The 18,784-nt window shown below is 51.6% G+C and overlaps 1 protein-coding gene across 1 annotated transcript in view; it reads left to right on the top strand.

The window, feature by feature from the left end:
• Positions 1–11,034: 11,034 nt before the first annotated feature.
• Positions 11,035–18,784, top strand: part of LOC146856185 (coagulation factor XI-like) — a 117,634-nt gene continuing 109,884 nt past the window's right edge. Inside the window, exon 1 of the mRNA XM_085654238.1 lies at positions 11,035–11,258. The gene's annotated coding sequence lies outside the window, so the exon portion shown is untranslated. The remainder of the gene's footprint in view (positions 11,259–18,784) is intronic.

Genomic DNA, 18,784 nt, shown 5'->3' with positions numbered 1-18,784 from the left:
TAGTAACCTTCAAACCTTTTGAGTAAATACATTTTTTGTGTTAAAATCAGCAGATTATGCGGCAGATGATGGCTTATGTGGCAAATGCAGCAAATCTATAATTATGCTAAAATTGCTGCAACCGCACATTCGCATGATTCCAGTGGCCCTTGGTATAATAGCTGTAATGCATGGGCTGCAACTTTATTGCACGGCATTAGAGGAAAACCATACTATATTTCATGGGATGCTAACAGCTTGGCATTTACAGCCTCATGTAACTGGAGGTAGCTGAACATCATTAATCAAAATTAAAACATACGTAAGTTTCTTAGGTCTTTCACCGTCAGGTAGCTACACAAAACATAAAGGGTAGCTTCAATGAATAATAAATACATTTTAAAAAGTTGTTACTCAGTGGGAAATGCAATATAATAAATTAGGAAACCTCTATTAGTTGATGGTTTGCAAAAGTCTGTGTGAAAGAAGAGAGTCACAGAATTAAATCGTGTTTGGTGCAGTTGAGAATAGTGACTTGTGTAGTTTTAGTGCTATGAGGTCACAGCCTTTGACAGAAAGCACTGTGAACATTTAAGTCTTTATTTTATACTTGCATTACACACAGTAAAAGATAGACCACTACAAAATGTGCAAAATGTTTTACGATAAAATGGTGCTTCCAAAATATACGGGGCTGCTTCCAAAATATAGGGGCTTATTTATAAGCTCCTTGCGCTGCCGGTGAGTCATTTTTTATGACGCTCTGGTTGTGCAGAGAGCAGACCCATATCTACGAGGTCACGCAAAGTCCCATTGCTTGGCTTTTCATGGCCTCCTAGATATGGTGTAAGGCAACGCAGTGCAAGTCGGTGCCTTGCCTTACATTGCGCAGGGGAGGGCATTCCAAGGGCGTTGCGGTGGGTTTTCCCATGGGCTTTGACACATTCCCAGATTTACAAGGATCTGTGAAACCTGAGGATGGGTCAAAACTGTACGCTGGTCCAGGAGATGCGTAACGAGGAGAAATATCTTTATTTCTCTTCATTTGTTTCCTCTTTCTATGTGTAGCACACATAGAAAGAGGAAAAGGCCTCCATGGGTTGTTTTTGTGCAGGAAGGCATGCCTTCTTGCACAAAAACAATCCTGCCAACAATGCAGACACCCATGCACCATGGTGGAAGGGTACCTGCGTTGGCGATAGGCACCAAATTGTGCGCCGGCAGAAAGGACAGGAGTGCACCGTATCTTATAAAGACAGTCCATGCCTGTACTTTTGAATTGGCATAGGGCAGCATAGGGCAGCATAGGGCAGCATAGCAAAAATACTCATTGGAAATGAGACCAATAGATTTTGGTAATGGCCAGACCCTGTGTAATGCAATTTTTTTTTACATAACTGTCCCTTCAACACATTCTCAGGGATAGTAAGTGCTATGTAAATATAATGACTATTAAAAGCAAGCACCACTCACAGCTCAGTAAACTCCATGCACTACCACTCAAAGTGATTTCATCAATTAACTGCAGCAGAACTCTCCTGTCCAGAGAAATCCAAGCCAGGTAGACAGCTAAACACACCTTTCTGCCAGTGTGCTGCTGGCCTGAAAGAAATGCAAATGTGCACAACGAGTTAATCTGCAAATCCTTTACATTTGCAGATAAACTGGTGTGCACATTTGCATTTCTTTCAGGCCAGCAGCACACTGGCAGAAAGGCATGTTTTGCTGTCTGTCTGACTTCGTTCCTGTGCTCGAACCATCGGTCTGGGCCGTTTTCTTCAGCAAATAAAGAGCGCGACCCCCTTTCCATGCCTCCAGGGCCCCCCTGGGGGTCGCGCCCCACAGATTGAATACCTCTGTTCTAGAGGGTCAGGCTCACCATACAGCAGCAGCTGCACACAGTCAGTGCTGTGACTGCTGCTCCGGACTCCAGCAGCTGCTGTGGTCCGTGGGTTGGCTCCCATTTGCGTGGGACAATCATGATGATTTTAAAATGTGACTGCGGCGGTGCAAGCAGCACTGCCATTTGCTGCGGTAACACTCATATGCCTGCTCAGCCACCCCAGCTTGAGCCAGAGGTGGCAGCAGAACGTAGCATACGTACCACCTTTGTCGGCCGGGCCATGACGTCAGGCTGTCACAGTGGCGCCACGCAGGGTGGGAATGCACTACTAGGCTTTTAAAAAACGATACTCTGTAGCAGCCTCACTGCAGTGTTCTGTGCTGCTGGCAGCGTGCCCCCGAGCTGGCAAGTGACGTCTGCGGGAGCAGCCTCGGCGCAGGCCAGCCACACATGTGCACGCGCTAGCTGCCTTTCGTGGCCAGTAGTGTACTAATTTAGCACTTTGTGTGACAGCAAAGAGAGTTGCATCAAATGCGTGACAATGCATTTCAGTGCGGTGATGCGGAGCACCACACTGAAATGCGTTAATCTAACGCCTGATGTGTGGTACTTGGCAGGACTGAATACCGACCTGGAGGTCCATTGCAGGCACGGAGGGTAACATCTCCATGAGAGAACGCCTCCCATTCTCCACAGGGCCTCTCACGTGCACACACCCAGGCTCTGCCTGAAAGAGAAGGCAACAAGTTTCCCTTTGACCTGAGTCAGCAAGGCAGCAGTACGCTCACACACAACGTACTGATCTGCTGAGAGGGATCCTCTTCAGGTAAGGGAGGCCGTGGCCAACCCCGCACCCTTGGGATGCAAGTGTGTGCATTACACTCCTTGCTAGCATATCACATTCTTTTTTTTGTTTTCTTTTTTGCTGCTAATGCATCCACTCTGCGCATACTAGTTCTTTAATTGAGACATCCATGAATCAAGCTAAGGACACTCATTTAATTTTTAGCCTCCAGTTTCAAATTCGTTCACACTTCTACAGCGTTTTAAAAGTTCCAATTTTGCATTTAGCTTTTTCAGGTGTATTTACTTTTTTTAAGAGACCCATGAGCAGGCAAAGCCTCAAAAGCTGTGGACCACAGGTTAAGGAAAGCTTCTCTAATTGGTTTTCTGGAAAGAAAATGTTTAAGTCGAGCCTAGTCAGCGCATGCGCTGTCCTCTCAACATGCTGTATCTCCTTCTGTGGGCTTTCACCACGCCAATCACACACCCATCACTTTCATTTGTTCTCTGGGTAGCCTTTTAAAATTCCTTTGGTGTGATAGGTAAATGCTTTACTTTGTCCCTCCTTTTGGCTGTTTTGTTTCCGCCCTGCAGACTGACCCTTTTACATGGATTATTTCACCATCGGCCATATATAGTGTCAGTGCACTACTTTCTCTTTGCCTCTGCTTCTTATCTTAGTTTATTGCCTGTGTTCCAAGCTCTCCTCACGTGGCAAAGTTCCGTCCGTTGTCCGTGTTGCCTTTGCTCCCGCCCCCCTCCAATGTCTGTGTTGACCACCTCCCTTCCCCGGTCCCTTTTTGTAAACATGTGGTGTTATTGTTCTTTTTTCTAAATGCTACTTTTTTATTAGAATACATGTGCCTCTAGCTTCACCCTAGCAAACACATGCGGAGCCTGCTGCAGGTGCCTGCTGTCTTCATTGGAAGGGTTAGCTTTCCCCACCCCCTCACCCTTGTCTTCCGATGCCTCCTTGGTGGCAGCGTGGCTTTCCTACTGCGTGTTAGTGCTTTATTGGTGCTGCCCCATATTTGGACCCATGGATTCCAGATGCTGCTCCATTATCATGGAGATCCCTCCCCCAAGACGCCTTGTTTGGTTGCGGATCATCTTCAGGGCACGGCAGTCAGCAAACTGCTGCTCAGATGAAGGAGCAGTTTGTTTGGGAGTTCCGCAGCGGGATAGCGTCAAAACACAACCTTTCAACTTCAAGGCACATGGTTGCAAGTCCTGAACATGGCTTGGGTTGTTGTCTTGAAGACTCTAGGATTGTGTTGCCGCTGGGCTGTCAGTTCATGCAGGATGGTGTTCCTTGACAAGCCTTTCTGGCCCACACCCTGGGAGGGAGGCAGCTGTGGAACAACGGTACCAACTGAGCACTTTGTCAGCTGCCTGCAAGGAAGTCTCCGGTCTATCTATGGTTCTAGTGTCTGAATTGTACAATGAATGTACACGTGTCACACAGGTTAAACCCGTGTTTATCTGGCACTTGGTTCCTGTGAGTTACATCAGTTCTGGTGTTGGTGGTGGGAGGCACACATGCACTCTGTTGGGTTTGTGGGCAGCTTCAAGGCTGGCATCCTTTCTTTAACCACATCATTAAGTTTATTTATGTCTTATTAGGTTCTTCATCTCACTGTTTCTTTTTTCTTGCAAATGCTGTCCCTCCCAGCAGTTCCCCTGTTGCTACTCCACCCTCCCTTCTCTGTGTTGCTCCCTGCGCAGCTGTAATTAGTTACTCCCCCTGCACCCCCCTGTTTTTTTGGCTGCTCCAATTTGCTCCAGAGCTGCTCTTTTCTCTGTAAAGCACCTTTGTGTGCTTTTTATTTTATTAATTTACTGCTCCAATATGACTGTCCATTATCTTGAAAGGATACATTAAAAACTATGCGTCAACTCCTGCTCTGTAGTCAGATAATGTTCCATGTGTGAGTTTGTAAAAATTGGGCCCACACTTGGCCGTCCTATTTATGCTCTAAGTTCACAGAAGCCGTGCGTGGTGTCAGACTTTTCCGTTCCATACCGTATAATGTAATCCAACTGGATCAAGTTAAATTAATCAAGACTAGAAATCCCAGAATGCATTAGGTTGTAAATAAATGAATGTGTTGGAAAGCAGTGCCCCCTGTGACCTGGAGTCTTGGCTAACGATTCATGAGACTAGGGTGCAGCCCACCGCCTTTGGTTTACTGCTTAGGCCTCAAAGTACAGCCCGCGGGCCGCATGCGGCCATCCTGACCTTTACATGCGGCCCCCTGGTCAACAGAAGCACCGAGTTGCTGTTTACTTGACTCAGCACTAACATTCAAAATATGTTAAATAAACAGTCAAGTATTTATTTACAGACTGAATTAAAGTTAAAGAAAGGCAGTAACTAGGGTGTCCTGCACCATAACTTTAGAAACACCTTCATCTAAAAAAAGACAACTTGCAAAAAAAGTGTAAAAGTATGATGAAGTATGTTCAAAATTCTAAAATGTATTTGCAATATCTATTTGGTCTGGTTCAAGCTTGTTTTGTCAGTTTCCCTGCCACCCCAATCCTGCCAGTCAGGCGATCCACTCACTATGGAGAGGAAAGGCTCACAGCCCAAGTTTCCCTTCACATGGAGTTACTGAAAAGATGTTGTCCCCACCACCCTCTTTTAGTTTTTCAGGTGAACATGACCATTCTGCTTCACATGAACTCAAAATACTCGCTGGTCACCACTTCAGCACCAGCGCAGCATCACTTCAGCACCATCGCAGCATCGTTTCAGCACCAGCGCATCATCACTTCAGCAACACCTCAGTATCACTCAGCACTATCTCAACACCACCCAGCATCACTCAGCACCCCATCTGCACAAGCACACCACCACCTTAGTACCACCTTAGTGCCACTCAACACAACCTCTGCATCAATGCAGAACCACCTCAGCATCAGCAAAGCATCACCTCCACACCACCACCAGTGCAGCCCCACCTCAGCAGCAACTCAGCACCAACACCTCACTACTTCAGCATCAGAGCAGCACCACCTCAGCATTAGCATAGCATTACCTCAGCACAGAACCAGCTCAGCACCACCTGAGCACTAGATCAGCACCGCCTGTGCACCAGTGCAGCACCACCACCTCATCTGCTTCAGCACCACCACAGCATCACTTTGCACCAATACAACAAACACTCCACCTCAACATCACACTGCACCACCTCACCATCAGCACAGCACTACCTGAGCATCACCACAGCACCACCTAAGCACAGGACCATCTCAGCATCGCACCACCTCCTCATCAGAGCACCATCACCAGTGCAGCCCTACCTCAGCATCTGCACAGCACCACCTCAGTATCCGCACAGCACCACCTCAGCACCAGTGCAGCACCACCTCAACATCAGCACAGCACCATCTCAGCATCAGCACAGCACCATCTGAGCATCAGCTCAGCACCACCTCTGCATCAGTGCACCACCACTAGTGCAGCACCAATTTAGCATCACTCAGCACCACCTCCCATCAGCACAGCACCAGCTGAGCAACACCACGGGACCACCTCTACACAGCACCATCTCAGCATCGCACAACCTCCTCAACAGTGCACCACCATGAGTGCAGCATCAGCACTCAGCACCAGCGCACCACCCCCTCAACATCAGCACAGCACCATCTCAGCATCAGCACAGCACCACCTCAGCAGCAATTCAGCACCAATGCAGCCCCACTTCAGCATTAGCGCAGCACCACCTCAGCATCAGCGCAGCATCACCTCAGCACAGCACCAACTCAGCATCACCTGAGCATCAGTGCAGCACCACCACATCAGCATGACTCACCACCACAGCATCACTCAGCACCACCTCACCATCACACAGCACCCCCCGAGTATCATTCAGCATCGCCTGAGCATCACCTCTGCAACACCTCATCACCACCCAGCACCACCTGAGCACCACCAAAGCATCATTTAGCACAACCTCAGCATCACTCAGCACCACCTCAGTATCACTCAGTACCACCTGAGCACTACCTCCACACAAGCATACCATCACCTCCGCAGTATCACTAAGCACCAGTGCAACAGTACCTCAGCACCACCTTAGCATCAGTGCAGCACCACCTAAGCATCATGACAGCACAATCTCAGCATCAGCACAGAACCACCTCCTCATCAGTGCACCACCGCCAATGCAGCACCAACTTAGTATCAGCACAGCACTACCTCAGCACCAGCACAACATCCCCTTAATGCAGCACCACCTCAACATCAGCATAGGACCATCTCAGCATCAGCACAGCACCATTCCGCATCAGTGCGCCACCACCAGCGCAGCCTCACCTCAGCACCAGTGCATCACTACCTTTGCACTAGTGCAACACCAGCTCAGCAGCAACTCAGCACCAATGCAGCAGCACTTCAGTATCAGTGCAGCACCACCTCAGCCTCCCTCAGCATCACCTGCACACCAGATCAGCCCCTTAATTTAGAAACAGAGTTGAGCAAGAAACAATCAACACAAATATATCTGCTGACATACAATATACAAATAAACAACAAACAATTAGATTGTAACTTGTTAAATGATTTGGATAACTACTTGTATTATCGATGCAAAATTGTTTTTAATCTTTTTTGTGTAAAAATTATTAGAAAGCTTCACTTTATTAAAAACATAATTTTCAATTATGTTGTCCTGTATAGTAGTCAAATAAAAAAATATTTCATTTATTGTGACATAATTATCAATTATTACGTCCTACTTGGTGTGCTAAACTTATGGACATCTAATTCTGTTCGCATTGCGTTAGTTCTTCAAATTTTAATACAATGGCAATTTAGTCCAAAAAGCGATTGATATGAATATCTAGCAAATTAACTTTTTTTCCAATATGTAGGCACAAGAGCTGGTGGTATGTAGACACTATGCGCGTTTCGGCAGGAATGCCTTCATCTGGGAGCCATCACTTCAGTCGCTAATGATGCGACCCCATTGTCCAGTGTGAAATCAATGGACAATTGAATGCAATATGTCATCCGACAATATTTCTTCCCGGGATTACCTAGTTTTATCGGGTTCTAGATCTGTTTAGGTTTCTCCTACTCGAGGAGATCAAATGGGCAAAGTTAAATGTTGATTGCTTCAGACAGCACGGGTGATTACTTGGCTAACACGCTTCAGTTGTTACATATATATTTTTAGAAAACAAGGGAACCCCAGTAGTCTGACCAGGGGTGAATACGTAAGTGGAAAAAAACAGGTCAAAAAGAGGCCACTTGGGTCCTTATGTAGCCTAGGCTACTAAATTATTTTTGGGCAGCGTTAGTCGGGTAGAACAAAGTACTGTAGTTCAGGCAGGACTGGTTAAGCAATATATGTTCGGACACAAGGTTTGGTATGACATCACATTTATTAACAGCATACACGGAGTATCATAGTGTAATTTCTTGATAATGGTTCTGTTGCTCACACAGAAAGTGAAAGTGCGTGAAGTGAGGGGTGTTTGTGACATTAAAATTTATATCGCATTGACATCAGCATCAGCACAGCACCACTTCAGCACAGCATCACCTCAGCACAGCACCACCTCTGCCCTCTGAATCTGGCATCTGATTCTCCCCTACTGTCCGTCCACTGCTCGTGTTGTAACTCAGGTGCTATTTCCCAACCTCCACCCTCCCGCTGGTTCTGTCTGGCCCCTAACAAACAAAAGCCATAACAAACAAGCATCAGAGCAGCAGGAAGATGTTGCCGGCATTGCAAGGATAAAGAACTAGAAGACATTTATTATGTTAATTTTTTGAACAGGGTCGTTCAGTCGTACATAATGTCTTCTTGGTTATATATAAGGTAACAAAAATGCTTATGACACTGTTTTGTTATAACCTTTCAACATGCTCCACAGCAGCCACACTGTTCTACACCGCAGCTTAAAGACATTGGCAAAGCTAATAGCTCTGGCTAAACACTTATAAGGTCCCAAAGGTAAGACCTATTGGCTATGCCAATGATTGTTTTTCAAGGTCGCCCAGAGGAGTAATTGACAAAATACAAAAGTAGTCAGCTTCGCGCAACTGCACTGGTGTAATTTTACACACCTGGTAAAAGGCAGCAGTTGTCTAACTCTTGGAGGCTGATCTGAGTCTCTGCTTGGGGGAGAGGGTGACCAACATCCACTTCCTAAGGGAAGACGGGCCATACACAGGGTGTGCGTGTGTGTGAGGACACTTCTTCTGGGATGAATGGCTGCCGTTAGCAGGCATTGCGATGCTTTGGGGGGGGGGGGGGTCATGGGAATTCAAGACTGGCCCAGGAGTCCCGTCCTTACGTATCCAAGACGTCTCTGGTGGCAGAGAGACCCTGGGGTCCTTTGTGCTCCTGCCCTCCCCCCAGTCCAGACCCCCTGCTCGGTTGAGGAGTGAGTGTTGGCTGCCCTTGTGGCTGTTTATTATCCACTCCGACTGTTTGCAATGCAATGAAATGTGTATTTTGGCCAGATCTGGGCTCTGCCTGTTAAGGTAGATGTGCCGTGCTAATTGGCTCCCAGGACACACTCGCTTCGTCCAATCAGGGAGCGCGTGGTCTTTCCTCCCCTGCTGCTCTCCCTTACCTTTCCAAGGTCTCTCCTTGTCGCAAGTTGGTTGCTTCTCCTTGTTTCACGTTTCACAATAGCCTCTGATTTCATTGCACACCTACCCCCCCCCACCTACCCCCCCCCCGCGCCCGGATGGGGCCTGTGTCGCAGCTCTGTTTGTCCTTGCCCCCCTTGGGCACCACCACCGCTGCTGGTGAATGTACCTGGAGGAAACACAGTACTTCACCGGGCCACACGCATTACATAGTTCAACTACCCTTCACCGCAGGCAGCGCTATTTTGTGTACGAATTTGGGGGCATATCAACAAGGGCTTTATCTCTGCTTTTTTGGCTTTAAAAGCCAAAAAAGCAGAGATAAAACTAGCGCCCTATCAACAACAGGGTGCTAACACGCAAATTTGCATGTTAGCACCCTTTTACTCTACGCTTCCCCTTGCATCTCTAATGAGATGCAAAGGGGGCGTTCCTTAGTAAAATAATAGGAGCAATGTCGCTAAGCGACATTTCTCCTATTATCAAGAATGTCGCTAACCCTGTTAGAGACAAAAAAGCAGCGCTAACCGCGGTTAACGCTGCTTTTTTACGTCTGCTAATTTTCAGACTTAGCCATGATATCCTACGGAAGGAGGATATCATGGCTAAGTTTGCCTGTCCCTATCAACAAGGTAACGTGTGATTATCGCTGGGTTTCCAGCGATAATCTCACGTTAGCCTGTTAGCGTGTAGATTTTTATCGCTATTGAGATAAGCGTTGCTAATAGCACGCTATCTCAGCGATAAAAATTCACGCTAGCCGGCGATAATTATCCTCACGCTAAGAGCGCTGAGCGATAATTATCGCCGGTTGTTGTTGATATGCCCCTTAAATCTATGAGTGCATATGTATTTATATAGGCAGATATAGAGATATATTTATAGTCGACTTTAAACCTTTTAAGCAAGCGTGCAGATATAAATACGCACACCGCTCCTTCATATTGCCCTTTGGAGGTTGCCCCAGCAGATTTATCTGCGACCCGTTGTGTGTCCAACTTAAATTATATTCGATTTACGCCCCGTCTCGGGTTGTAAGTGGGCCGGATCTTGCCAGCACCGGCAGTTTTAAAAAATAGGTGCTGAGATGGGCCCCTGTCGGGCTCTACATTTTTGCCCTCGCCATCCGGATACAAAAAAACAAAAATCGTACCTCTGCAGCAGTTCCACCCTTCACTGCCTTTGATTTAGGGAGCGGATATGGTCTGTCGGCTAGACTGCCGACTTTGGTGCTGGAAACCAGGGTCCGACCCCTCGGGTCGAGTTTGCGCTATATAAATCGGCAAAAAAAAATTGTAACTTCAAAGAGACTCTGTATAGTCGTTTCACAGTCTCATCATTTCAGAATATAGCATTTTCAATATGCTAAACTACGAAGCCGTAGTTATTACTTTTTTTTTTAACTTATGCAACTATCAACCGTTAACAAAGCCAATAGTAAGTACTGGCTTGTTGTAAGTGTAATGTTACTTGTTGCATCATATATCTGGATGTCATGACAGAAGTTGCAAAACACCAGTTTGGTGGCACACTATGTTAAGCACCGGTTTTCAGTTTCTGGGCTTTTAAGCCACACCCTTACTTACATCAATCGCGCCCCTTTGAGAGACCCCCAGTTTTTTCATCCCACTTAAACCGTGTTCCTCCCTGATTTTTTTTTGTTGCATATTTATATAGCGCGAACTGGAACCGAAGGTATTGGAGCGCTTTACATGAGCACCGTATTTATATTACACATTCAGACACGGGGAGATTAAGTGATTTGCACAGAATCACAGGATGTGGACGCGACCTCGAGGCTCGAATTCCGGTTTCTAGCACCAAAGTCGGCAGTCTAAGCCGACGGACCACATCCTCTAACGCAATCACCTGCTCCCTTCACTACTCCGCCTGTCTGATTTCATTCACCTACTGTCTGACGCCCCTCCGCGTTATCTGGCCCGCCCCTCAGCCGTTTCTTTAAATAACGCGCTCTTGGTCCAGGACAGCGACTCCCGCATCCACCCGAAGAGAGACAGCAGCGCCCGGCAGAGGCTGCACAAGGTGAGAAAAAAAATCATCATCTAAGAGCGGCATCTCCAATAAGAGGGGAGGGTTCAGAGGAGATTTTCAGGGTAACGTCTGATCTAATTGTGAAAGTAATTTAACATTTCATTGTCACTTGTGGTAATTGGTGTACCTGTTATAGCGTTACCTGCATACAGCGTTGGGTTGGGATGGAAGGCGGGCATTGGGCGATGGGGTGACGCCTAAGGGTCACCTGTGGTCCGTGTCTTTGTAGGTCATCGGTCAACCGGCCACAGAGCCTTACTGCCTTCCGTGGCCCCCGCCAGGCCACTGCTAAGTGCAGGCAGAGTCGGCCTTCGCCAAGATAGCTTCAGTGGTCCGAACCTGGCTGGCCCATGAGCACAAACCCGGACCCCCAACCCCCCGCTTTTCTAAATCCCCGATAGCTGAACCCCCGCACACAAATGATGGATTTGTTGATGTCGGTCAGTGGATGAAGGGAGGGCAATGAAGGGGGATAATGTCGTGTGGTGTGAAAAACATTTCCCGCTGTATGATAACGAAGGACTAAAACCGCTTTAAAATGGCAAATCAGACAGAAACGGAGAGTCAGGGTCACGGCTGGAGCAAGACGAGGGGCGCTGCTGTGGGCATACCTTCATGCACACAGCTCCGTGCGCCCCTCAGAGAAGTGGCCCATGGTGGGCCCAGCGCCCCTGCTGAAGGCCGGCCCTGATCATTCTCATGGGTCCACACCCCTGCTTCACCCCTTCCTTTGGAGGACAGGTTGCTCCTGTCAGTGAGAGAGCCTACGGTGAATTTTTACCCCGGAGGAGGTGAGGGGGCAGGGCCGTACCCTGAAAGGGGATTAGGAGGATGGGGCCGAGGTGTGGGGGCTTCCGTGATTCTGCTCGTAGGAATGTTTGCAGGGGCTTCGGTTAAATGTATTTGTTTGTTAGGAGTTTTGTAAACCTCTACCGTCACTTAGACCATTTCACAGCACTCACAATGAAGCAAGAATATCTAGAAGGTATCCCTTATCTAGAAAGACCCAGTGCGTTATATGAAAGCCCGGGATGGGGGCGTGGCTTGGAAGCCGACGGGCATGGACGCGTGAGCGATGAGCTCCGCATCCAGCCCAGCTGAAATCCTGCTGAAACGAAGCCCCGGTGTCCCGGGGAACCCCCGGAGGGCATCCTTGCCCGGCACAGACCCCAGAGGAGGCGCGGCTGGATGGCGTGGAGCAGCGGAGGCCAGCACTGAGGCCGAGGGCTGAGGCGAGCGCGAGCAGGCGCCGGCCATCTTGCGAGGCCTGCGTGATGCGGCGCAGCCGCGGCCCACAGTGACTCGGCAGCCGCCCGGAAGCGAGACCCACCCGGCGGGGGAAACCGGAAGTGGCGGTCCCCCGCGAACGGAGCCGGAACATCGCGGACCCAAGCGGGAGCGGAGCGGACTTGTGCCACCGTGACCCCCACGGGCTGCCAGCCGTGGGCGGATCCTGCCGTTGTGCGCCCGGAGGCGTGGAGAGTGGTCGTAAGGCGCAGCTGGCCCGGTGGAAGAGTGTGGCCAAAGGTATTACGAGCGGCGGCCCTGGGGGCGAGGAGAAGGCTGGGACCCCCAGAACACCGGACTGTGGCCGGCGGGAGGACGGACCGCTCCACCGGAGCCGCGGGGGACGTGGGCTCTGCTGAAACCTGGTTCACTGGCCTGCACCTCCTTGGATCTCTGGGACGGCCCACCCGGCGGGGAGCGGCGGCTCCTTACGGACGCCTGGAGGGCGGCGACTGCATTGGCGGAGCGGAGACAAGGGGAATCAGCGGCATGAGGTGGGGCTGTTTGCCATCACACCGCATAGGCCTGGGGACTACCTTCGCAGGGAGGAGTGGGTCCTCATTGACTGGGGGCCACGAGGAGCGAGGGGGCCGCGGAGCGCCGGCGCCATTACAGACCGGTGGCGGGGGCATGTCGGGCCCTGTTTGCGGTGAGGGGAGCCCCGGTGCCCCATAGCAGCAGTCGCCTCGAGGGGTTGCCCTGGGGGACAGTTGAATTGTGACCTCCTGGTGCGTATCCTCGCCTGGAAGCATGGGCAAACCGCGACCCAAGCCGGGGGTGAACCTGACGGACCCCGTAGACGACCCTACTGGCGGCCGGGATGGAGGGGCACGCAATGAACCTGCAACTGGCCTCCAACAACGCCAGCTGGATCAAATTCTGCAGGCCATATCGGACACGAGAGCTGCGTTGCAGAACGACATTGCGCAGGCGTCTACGGATTTGGGATTGCTCCGGGCGGACCACAGGAATTTGACAGACAGGGTTAAGCAAGCGGAGGACACTCTGGAACTGGTGATCCCGGCGCAGAAATCATCGGAGGCCCTGACGGCGGACATTATCCTCCAGAAGGCTAGAACAATGGGCCCATACCAAGTTGAGAATGTTTCAGTCTCTATCTACCCTGACTATTCCATGGAAGTCCAGCGCAGGCGCTCCTCATTTCAGGCGGTTAAAAAATCATTACGAGAAGAGGGCTTGCAGTACTCGTTGCTGTTCCCGGCCCGTCTCTGAGTCGTGCTGGACGGCAAGACATCCTTCTTCAATGATCCCGCGGCAGCCTGGAGTTGGTTGGAATCATACCGCACTGGAGCTGCGACTCACACGGACGGGGGGGGAGTTGTCGGGGACCCCGGCGAGGTCCCGCCGCAGCCGGCGCACCAGGAAACGGACAGCAGGGATCAGATCCCCGGTGGCATCCCAAACGGCGCTGGAGCGACAGGCGGCGTTGCGGGCCGTCTCCGTCATATCTGGGGCAGCGGCCTCCAAGCCCGGCGAGGATTTGGGGTCCCAGAAGGGATCTGAGACTTCCCTCTCCGATGGCGCTGGGAGGGACGCGGAGTTGCTGCCTGATGTTACTCCAGGGACGGCGGATGAAATGTTGGACGCTTGACACTTCCGGGCTTCGCCTGTGTACCGTAAGGGGGGCACGAACAGGGCGGGAGATATCCGGGGAGGGGGGCTTCGCCTTGTGTTAAACGGGGTGCTGAGAGCAATTAGCAGCAGATTGCGGGTGTAGTATGTTGAGGGGGTCTGGATGCTGGGGCGGGCGGTCTGAAGGGCAAGGGACACCGGGGGATGATTCACAGAGACTGGGCATGGAAGCACAAAGGGGGACTGTTGACAAGCCCGTCTGGCACAGAGCCGCCACCTCACCCTCACGGACGTTGTGAGACCCTGGTGGCTACCAGAGTGTTTGGTTACTTGGGGAGGTATTTGGATGGGTAACTGCGTTTTAGCACCTGTTCTGGGGGAGGGAGGGAGGGAGTTCGGGGAGTTGGGTAGTTACACGGTTTAGGGGTAATGTCAGTGTGCCTAGGAAGGTCAGGAAAGGGCGGAATTTTGTCAGGCTCCTAGATGGGGACCCCACCTGAACTGAGATTCCTAACTTGGAATGTGAGGGGGCTCACCTCTATGGCGAAGAGATATAAAGTCCATGCATACTTGGTGCGGAGGGGGGTACAGGTGGCCTTCCTCCAAGAAAACCACTTAGATCGAGAGGAAGGGAAGGCATTACATCGGCGCTGGAGGGGCCAATTGTTCTATACTACCTTCTCGAAGTTTGCACGAGGGGCCCTGATTTGGGTGAGGGCGGGGGTCCCTTTCCAACCATTGACGACGCTGGTGGACCCGGAGGGAAGGTTTGTAGCAGTGCAGGGGCGGCTGGACGGGAGGGACGTGGCATTATGCAGTGTATATGCACCTAATATAGAACAGGCCGCCTTCTTCTCAAGACTGTCGGGGAAGCTAGCATCATATTTGACGGGAACGGTTGTGCTGGGAGGGGACTTTAATTCGGTGACTGATGTCGATTTGGATAGGTCCCACCCGCCCCTTGCTCAGTCAGTGGTCCGTCGGGTGGCTAACAGTAGACGGGCCTGGCAGGACACCTGGGGGTTGGTGGACACTTGGCGGACTCACCATCCAACAGATAGGGATTATTCTTTCTACTCAGCCCCCCATGAGTTACATGTCTGGTTGGATAGTATATTGTGTTCACCGGATGCCCAGGCATTGATGCGGCATAGTGAGTATCTGGCGAAAACCATCTCCGACCATAACCCCTGCGTAGGGGCGCTACAATGGTCCAGGCAACGGCAGGCGATTCCTACTTGGCGTCTAAACCCCTTGCTACTGGAGGATCAGGTTTTCCGGGCTGAGGTTAGCGGTTGTATAGAACAGTATTTTGCGAATAACTTGGAAACGGCGTCGAGTCGGGCATTGGAATGGGATGCGTTTAAGGCGGTCGTTAGGGGGGTATGCATATCATCCACCGCGGGGGTTCGGAAGACGCTGCTGAAGGACATAGAGGGAGCGGAGGCCCGACTGCGTACGGCCGAACGCGCGCATCAGGCAGGGGAGGACATGCTGGCTGCGGTTGTCACGGCACGTGAGGGAGTGGCAGTGCGAGTGGAGAGGCTTCGCTGCTTTGATCATAAGGACTACCTTACCCGGGCGCATGCGGAGAGAGATAAAGTGGGATCCCTCCTGGCCTGGCTGGCAACTCCGACAGCCCGAGGTACCCCAATACTTTCTCTGGCCGTGGCAGGGGGGACTCCGTTCTACTCCCAGAAAGAGATTAATAGGCAGTTCTTCAGTTATTATGAGGGATTGTATGATAGCACCATGCAGGATGCACCTGAAGAATTGGATGACTTTTTATTGGCGGCTTGACTACCCCGGTTGGACCCAGAGCACGGGAAAGATTTAGGGGACGCCATATCACTGGGCGAGATCCACGCCGCGATTAAGCATATGGCTCGAAGAAAGACCCCAGGGGCGGACGGGCTGCCCGTCGAGTTTTATGCGGCGTATACGGAGTTGCTGGCCCCGCAGCTGCAAGCCCTTTACAGTGAGGCATGGAGGGTTGGGCGCTTGCCCACCTCCGCCCGGGAGGCGATTGTAGTACCCTTGCTGAAAACCGGAGGAGATGCTAGTGCTCGGGAGGCATATCGCCCGCTCTCCATGCTGACGGTGGACTACAAAATCCTGAGTAAAATATTAGCATCGCGCCTGTTGACCCACATGACTGCCCTGATTCACCCGGCTCAGGCGGGCTTTATTCCCCGGCGTAGCACGGCCACCTCCGTTCGACGTCTACTGCGGGTAATGGAGGTGGATCGGGACGAATACCCAGAGGCCTTAACGCTTTCGGTCGACATAGAAAAGGCCTTTGACAGTGTAGAGTGGCCATACCTATTTAGAGTGTTGCAGGCATTTGGTCTAGGGGATGGCTTTGTACGCTGGACCACCTTGCTATATAATGACGCCACAGCCCGCGTGAGGACGGGGGCTACCATCTCAGCTCCCTACCGGGTGCGGCGGGGGACGAGGCAGGGCTGTTCGCTGTCCCCATTGTTGTTCGCCTTGGCCATCGAGCCACTGGCGGCTCATGCCCGACTGGGGCGCTCCTATGCTGGAGTACGGCTGAGGGGGGAGGCCCACTATATATCCCTTTATGCGGATGATCTGCTGATGTTTTTGGCAGACGCAGATGGCGCACTACGCGGAGCGACCGCCTTGTTGGAGGTCTTTGGTCGCCTGTCGGGGCTCAAAGTAAACTGGGGCAAGACATGCTTGTTCCCGTTGTTGCCTAATGGACAGGCCCCCCAATCGCTGGGAGTGATACGATGGGAGGACCGCTGTCTGCGTTATTTGGGGGTTAATATCTATCACACCCAGCCTGATTTGCTGGAAGGGAATGTCGGCAGAGCAATCTGGGGCTTGCGTGGCAGCATAGGTTTTTGGAGTACGCTCCCACTTTCAAGTGCTGGGAGGGTAGCGCTGCTGAAGATGGTGGTGCTGCCACGCCTCCTGTACTTTTTTCGTACATTGCCCATATGGATACCGGCATCGTTTTTTGAGCGGCTTCGTGCGCTGTCCACGGGCTTCATATGGGGCTCGGGAAGGCGGCGGGTGGCTTTGACCACACTACGGCGGCCAAGAGTGGAGGGGGGCCTGGCGGTCCCGGACTTCGAGTGGTACTATCTGGCAGCACAACTACAATGGCTCACACAGGCGTTGGCTAGGGAGTATAGAGGCCCAGAGGGCCCGCAGGGCAGGTTGATTCCTCGTCATGTGCTCGCTTTCATAGTCCTCCAGCAATGGATGGACCTCGCCCAGCTCACTCTGGAGGAACGCACCCTCAGGCTGTGCTGGAACCGGTGTCAGAAGAGGGCCGCCATAGTCCACCCTTATGCCCCGGAAATCCCCCTGGGTATGTGCACGGCGCTCCCGCACGGGGGCGATTGGTCGGAACTAGCCGTTTGGGAGGATCTGGGCATACAAGTGGTGGGCGATTTATTTAGGGAGGGGGTGCTGTTGCCCTTCCAGGACCTGCAGGACTCTTATGGGCTCCCACGGGGAGACTATTTACTTCACGCTGCCCTCGTAGCGGGCCTCCAGAGGCATTGGAATGTGGGGCTCTCGGAGCCGCCGGTCGCCGCGGGCTGCCAATACGTGGTTATGGCAGCGGGGACGTCCAAGGGTATTACCTGCCTCTATCGAAGGCTGTCGACGGCATGCTTGCTGCCCTTAGACACGTTGAGGGATAGGTGGGAAGCGGACCTTGGGAAGCCCATCCCCGAGTCGACATGGTCAACGCTGGTGCGGCGGGCCTGGAAGGGAACGCGTAATGCCCGGTTTCAGCTAGTTCAGTTTTTTACACTACACAGGGCTTACCTGACGCCAGTTAAGATATTGCAATATTTTGGGGGCGCACACTCTCAGTGCCCGCGCTGTGGGGGAGATGGGGCTGATTTTTGACATATGTTTTGGTCATGCGCGGAGTTGGGTAGCTACTGGGAAGACGTCATAGACTGCCTGAATCAGGTGACAGACCACACCATTGCTTCGGAAATGGGGGCCTGCCTGTTGCTTTGGTTCCCCCACACCCGCCGAACGAAGGTTACTAGTAAGTTCTATGACTTAGGGTTGATTATGGCTAAGAGGGAGCTAACCATGCATTGGAAATCACGGGTGAGGCCTAGCTTTCTGAGGTGGAGGACGGCGTTTGCGAAATGGGCAGGCGCGGAGGGCACACTTCGTTTGCAATTAGCACATAGGAGGAATGACGAAAAGGCATTAGCGACGGCCCGTGCATGGGAAGCATTGGTGGTGGAACTTCAGGGACTGGTGTCTGACACTGGAGGAGAAGGGAGCATACCCGATCGACAGGAGGAAGCGACAAGTGGGGAGTAGGAGGGGGGCCATGATGATGGGTGGACACATGAGACGCGGCTGGACATGGGGGAAAGCCCAAGTTGCCAGAGAAAGGTTTGAATACCCATACACAAATCATAGTAATGGGGGGGCCACATCAGGGGGAGGATAGGCAGACGGGGGCACACTGACATGGGTTGGGGGAGGGAGAGGGTGGGGGGAGCCCAGGCGGGAAGGGTGACTTTTCTTATGCATAACTAGTTCCAATGTCGTATGTAACACTCTCCGGTGGAGGGCTGGGGCTTTTGTGGAATTGTACTGGGATGTTGGTACGAAAATAATAAAAAATG

The sequence above is a fragment of the Triturus cristatus genome, chromosome 4_1 (genome assembly GCF_964204655.1).
Source record: "Triturus cristatus chromosome 4_1, aTriCri1.1, whole genome shotgun sequence".
NCBI lineage: Eukaryota > Metazoa > Chordata > Amphibia > Caudata > Salamandridae > Triturus > Triturus cristatus.
This window is presented reverse-complemented; position numbering and strand designations above follow the sequence as displayed.